Raw genomic sequence first — 6,439 nt, 5'->3', positions numbered from 1 at the left:
TAGTGGGGCCCTCTGGCCCACCTCTGTGACTCCTGGACTCTGGAGCCAACTGCCAGCCCAGCCCACAGCTGACCTCTCTTGACTTGATCCCTTGCCTTCGGGTACCTCCTGCCTCCTCAGCTCCTGGTGCCAGCCTTGTCAAAACAGGCCCAACAATCTGCACACCTGCCGACTGCCAGAGAGGACATGCTGGAGGAGAGAGAGCCTGGTTTACAAGCCTGGCTGCAAAGGAAACACTCCCTAAGGCAGCACTTGAGTAGAGCTGTGTGCTGAAGAATTGGCCTCTGTTTGAGCAGAGGCATCCAATAGTTTGCAAGGCGAAGACACAAACAGCACAAAACGCCTTCACAGACTTACAGCGTGTGAAAGAACCCACCTGTCTCTCCATCACCCCACCCACCAGGTAACACCCAAAGAAGTCACAGCCACAGCCACTGCTGCCTCCGCCCCCAGCAGCCAAAGTCATGTGAATGCTACCAGACTTTGCCTGTCAGCTCCTAAGGACAGAGTGGCATAACTGGTAGATTCTGTCCAGCTAAAAGCCCTGGACAAGAGATCCAGAAATAGTAATGACAACAAGAGTCCCAGGACAGGGTGAGGTGGGGATACAGGGTATGTGAAATCAATACAGTCGTCCATACTTCCTCATGAAATTTGTTTCCTCCAGCCAGGCATCCTCTTTTTAAAGGACTTGGATTAATAAAGTCCATGACTAAGGACCCTGTGTGCATATATGCATCTAACACAATGGCTAGCCCAAGGCTTTGTTGAATGGGGCCACATGTGTGTCTGCTTTGCTGACGGGCATGTGTGAGTGGGGGAAGGGAGTAGAAAACACAGGAAGAAGCCAAAAATGACTGGGTTCTGTTTAACTTGCACCGCCTAAAAAAAGTACATATTTCCCATGATTGATAATTAACCTCAGCAAAAATAACTGCTTGCCTTTCTTGCCTCCATCCCACCACTGCTTAAGTCTCCCCTGCCGTGAAATTTATAGCCCCTCTCTTGGAATGCTATACTCTACAGTAAGCACAGGACCAAAACAATAACTAGAGGGCAAAGCAATTAACCATTTCCCCAGGCTGAAGTTCCAACTTCTTATTGCCTTGATAATTTACTCTGTAAAGTGGCAGGCACCTTGGCTCAGAGTCACTTTCTAAATCTATTTAAAAGTTCCTGAATTCTGATGAGTCTGATTTCCCTCTATGAACAGGACAAAAAACAAAAGGTCTTCAACATCTCATTGTTTGGTGCTAAATATCACCCGTGATACTTATTTAAAAGCCTATAATTATAATACAAGTTGGTTTTCCTGCAAAGCTTTCATTTCCTGGTGTATTAGGAGACAGAATTAGTGGTTTTATTGTTTTAGTCAGTCTTTGGAGCAGTGGACCAAAAATTATGTCACTGGGTGTCATCCCTTCTCCACTGCATCTTCCTATTTCCTCAGTAGTCTTAGAGCCCTTAGGCCTCGCCTCATGGTTCTCGTGGAAAAGTTATGGCGGTTCCGAGCTTTCAGAGAAAATAAAAGAAATGAGAAGACAAGACCGGAAGGAGCCAAAATTATATCACAATCGGTCCAACTCTGAGCCTATAATCTTATCGTCAGCTCTGACCTCTCCTAGCCCCCAGCTGCATTTCCTCCTATTTCCTGTTCACTGAATGGTTCTACTATCTGCCACTGGCTGAAGTCACAAACATGGGGGTCATTTGGGTCTTACCCATTCCTCTAAGTTCTGTCAGGGCCATTGTTTCTTTTCTAGCCCCCGCCCCTCCCCCTCCCCTACTTTTATTCCCCACCCCTCACCCTTTTTCAGACCACTTCTTTCCTCTGGTTTAACAATAGGCTCCCAAGTGGCCTTCAGTCTTTCATTCCTTCTGTCAATTCTCCAGACTGCAGCCAGAATGATCTTTCCGAAGAAAAATGAAATAGGATCACTGCTCAGCTTAAAACCTCTAAGAAACCACTTGTGTTAATCAGGATAGAATTCTAACCCTAACCTTGGTACTTAATGCCCGTCAAATCGGTATTTCTTTTCTCACCACTCCCTGTCTTACCAAATATTAAACTACTGTAGTCCCCAGAACTCATCATGACCTTTCATGTCTCTAGCCTCTGCATACACTATTTCCACATTCTGGAACAATTTTCCATCTTTCTTCTGGCAAAGTCCTATCCATTCTCCAAGACTCAACTTATGCATGCCTTCCTCTGGAAAGGTAAAAAGACCGTCTTTCCCTCCCAACGCTCCCCAAATGTTCAGATAAAAACCTATTTTTTTAAAAAATCTTCGCCTTATCCTTCTGATATGTGGCAGAAAGTGATGCAGACCTCTGACCAACTCAGAGCAAGTCCCACAGCACCTGAGGGACTACCTACCCAGCCTCCATTCTCCCTTTCCTCTTTCCTAACAGAGTCCCAATTTGTTCTGATATCCACTCTGCCACAAGTAGCTCCACACCTCAGGGAAAACTGACCACACAGCCTTGACCAGGTATGGACCTAATTGGTCCAAGAAGAATACCATTTTGCTTCACAATGATTGGCTCAAGAAGGTCATGTGACCCAGTTCTGGCCAGTGGGATATGATGTTTCCTGAGAGAAGCACCAGAGAGATGGGAGGAGGTGGCCCCTCGTTTTCTTCTACGTCAGGAGTTTTTAAACGTGTAATTAATTAATTAATTAATTTTTGTGCCGGGATCCCTCTGGCAGTCAGGTGAATTCTATGGACCTCTTCTTAGAATATAATATTTTTAAATACATAAAATGAATTACATGTAAATAATTATAATGTAACAGTTATTAAAATGTTAAAACAATATATTTGTGATATAATAACATATGTAATATTCCATTAACACATTCAATATTAAGATCTAGTGGTGGGTCTAAAACTACTATAATTTTAGTGAGGTTAAGCATAAATGATATTTCATGATATACTCACAATTATGTTATGTAGAAATACATGTTATTTCTCTTGATGGCAAAACCATAGCACACCACTGTTACTAGAGTTTGTTGCCTACATTAATAATTGAAGGAAATACCAAATTTTAGTTAGAGGTTAGTGATGTAATTCTTTTCCCCACTCAGGTTCAGGGACCCCTGAGTTTGTCCATGGAGCCCAGTGAAGAACCCCTGCTCTGCACTTCGTACTCTCTGACTGTGGTGGTTGGAATCACTGTAGTTATTTTGCTGACAACTTAAGAGTGAAGTAATATGGAGGTTGGTATAGCAGAGATGTGAAAAGAACTGTTTCTTTGATGCTGAGCCTTTAAACCAACCAACCCTAAAGCCCATGGACTTCAGTTATGAAAAATAATAAATTTCTTATTGTTTCAGGCCATTTGACCCAGGATTTGTCACTTCAGCTAATTTATAGGGAAGGAAGAACATTTAACTTTATGTCATAGTCAGTATCATGAGACAACACAAATGGGGAATCTATATTGAGCCCCCATCCAAAGCAGGAAGTCTCTCTGGTAACTAAAAGCAGTTTAAATGCCCCCTGATTTGTTCACAGTGCAGGAGAATACTGACCCCAGAGGTCACATAAGCAATGAGCCTTTGGGAAGAGAAGTTAGAGGAGCACCTGTCCCATAGCACCGTTTTACAAAGCATATTGGATGAAAGCGAAGCCTTGCACAGGAACTGATTGACGAGAACTCTTCCTTACCAATGCACTTGGACCCAACTGGAAGAAGTAACAATCATTCAGAATTAAAAAGCTGATACTCCATCACCCCCAGCATGGGGCAAGAACAATGTGGGTAGTATTAATCAAACTGCAGTCCTCAGAAAAGATCATCAGACCTGAGGGTGTATCAAAAATACCTTGGACATGTATCTGAAACATAGGAAACAGATTGCAGGGCCCTATCCCCAGAAGTTCTGATTCAGTAAGTTGGCAATGCACCCTGAAATTTGCATTCCCAAACATTTGGGGTTATACTGAGGCTGCTTGGCCAGGGACCACAGATTGAGAAACACTAGCCTAGAGGTTCCACAATGGTCCAGAATTTTTCCCTGAGCCACATAGGAAAGCAGAACTGACCTTAAAAGTTTGTCAGATATCAGTATGTCGAACAATTGATCTAATTCTCTTTTCCAAATGTGGTTTGAGTTGGGAGTATGGTTTGTCACTATCTTTGGCAGTGGGGTGCTGGATCCAGCTTATACTGGCTCACAAGAGCCAACTGTTAAATTTTTAAGAGTTTTGCAAGCTAGATATTAAATACAGTCATTATTAAAAATTAAATTACACATACTTATAGTGAAATAAATTACATTAAAAATAAAGGTAATAAATACTCAAAACTCATCACTTTCTAATTATTTTTACTATATTTTATTATCATTTCTGCTCCTGAAGTTATTTATGTCGATTGTGTCTGTATGGTAGAAATACTACATGTAATGTTGTGTTATTGTGCATCTCTTCCCAATTCCACATTCAGTGACTTAACATTGGTAGGTTGAAGTCAGCTATAGTAGGAGTATTAATATCATGGAAATTGTTGATTGTATAGAGTTAAGAAAATAATGAAGAAAATGTTAATCATGCAAATTCAACTTAAACACATGTTGTGTCTGTAACTGTTACATTGTGATTAGCACAAAAAATTAAGGAAATATTCTTCCAGCATTCAAAAACTCCTACCTAATTCAGCAAAGAAGTCACTACGTCATTGATAAACAAATGACATTAAGATATACATCTTTGTTGTTTCTCTGTCTTACTCCTTAACATAAAAAAAATCAATTGACATTCACATTGGAATTATACTCATTCGTTCAGTGACATGAATGCTTTCTTTGCTGAATTGGATAATAATCAAGCATTTATTTATAGTCTGACTTTGTCAAATCATAGTTGAATTGCCACTATAGTTTGGCTATGGACACAAGAGTTCAACAAAGGTCAATAAAAGCATTGTGAGAAACAATTAGCTGTATGGAATTTACGATAAAGCATTGTGCATTTTATTATTTGTAAATTCTGTACTATATACCCTTTCTATCTATAAAATTTTATAATAAACATATATAAAAATTATATTAAATATATTAAATTTATAATAAACATTTTTTTTTTCTGGAGAGCCAGTTTTTAAAGATATACGAGCACTCTCTTTTAATCATCTTTGTATCCTGAATGAGGTGGATCCTAGCAGATTATTAGGGTCATGATTATGTTGCCCAGAGTGAGCAAAACTGAGTGAGCACCTCCCTTGCAGAATTCTTTCTTATCAGGCTTATTTCCTGCTGCTTATAACAATAGTATCTTTTGCACTTGATGAAATTGTCCTTGAGTGGGGACACTGGCCCTTTCATCCTCCTATGTATAGTTGGTGCACTTCCCTAGGCAGGAGATGCCCTGGAAGTAACAAAACTTGCAGAACTGGAGCCATACCCAGCCTCCCAGTAACTTGAACCCTGCTTTTTTTTTCTACAAGTTTACCATGACACCAAAAGCAGACAGCTCCCTGGAGTTCCTCCATGAGAACAGGACCAGGGAAGAAACCTCTCTTCATCATCAGAGGTTCAGGGCAGTGGAGTAGCATGCTAAGGGACAGTTCAGGGCCGGGTGTGACAGACAGAGGACATCTAGGCAGTGATGACTGTAGGCAACATTTAGCCTTGAGCTGGGGGAGCAGAGGGTCCTTCCAGAGCGGTGGAGATGGTATAATACTGGACTTATTCACAAACACCTTCCAGGGCTCCCAGGTAGGAGATACCCAGTCCTGCAGTTACTCAGTTGGGGCTACCTAGAAGCAAGCTTTTGGTTTAATGACTTTTCTCCTTTGTATCTTGTTTGTTAAGATTCATTTTGCAGGTGAGGAAGGCTATCTCAGGAGGGAGTAGGCTTAACCAAAGAGGTCACATCATGAGTGAGAGTCCAATGTAGATATGTCCTTCACTGTTTCATCCAGCCCCTGCTCTAGACAAGATCTCTCCTCTAAATAAGCAGGGGAAGCATCAGCTCCTTGCATAGGAACCACCGAGCCAGCTGGCATGTCTGTGAATCTACATTTGTGCTTCTCCCAGATCATTTACAGATTCTGGAGAGAGTGCAGGGTGAGGGTGCTCCAGAAGCACTACACCCACAGCTTTTACACAGTGGCCAGCTGTCCCCACCTTGGCTCATTATCCATCAGTTTTATTTGTCTCTGTCTGGCACCCCAGTGCAAGTTCTTACAGGCAGGAAACATGACATACATGCTGGGCCCAGGACTGAGCTCAAATATTGATGCTGCCACTTATGAGATATGACATTGGGCAAGTCTATCAAATGGAAAGACAAAAAGATAAAACGTTGTTAAATGCCTTATACAAATTAGGATGTTTTTAGTGGTAAGTGACAGAAATCTAACTCAAACAGGATTAAGCAAAAACGAGAATTTAATAGCTCAGCAGTTGAACTATGATGAAACA

The sequence above is a fragment of the Rousettus aegyptiacus genome, unplaced genomic scaffold (genome assembly GCF_014176215.1).
Source record: "Rousettus aegyptiacus isolate mRouAeg1 unplaced genomic scaffold, mRouAeg1.p scaffold_m13_p_6, whole genome shotgun sequence".
Taxonomy (NCBI): Eukaryota; Metazoa; Chordata; class Mammalia; order Chiroptera; family Pteropodidae; genus Rousettus; species Rousettus aegyptiacus.
Note: the sequence above shows the minus strand (reverse complement) of the source record.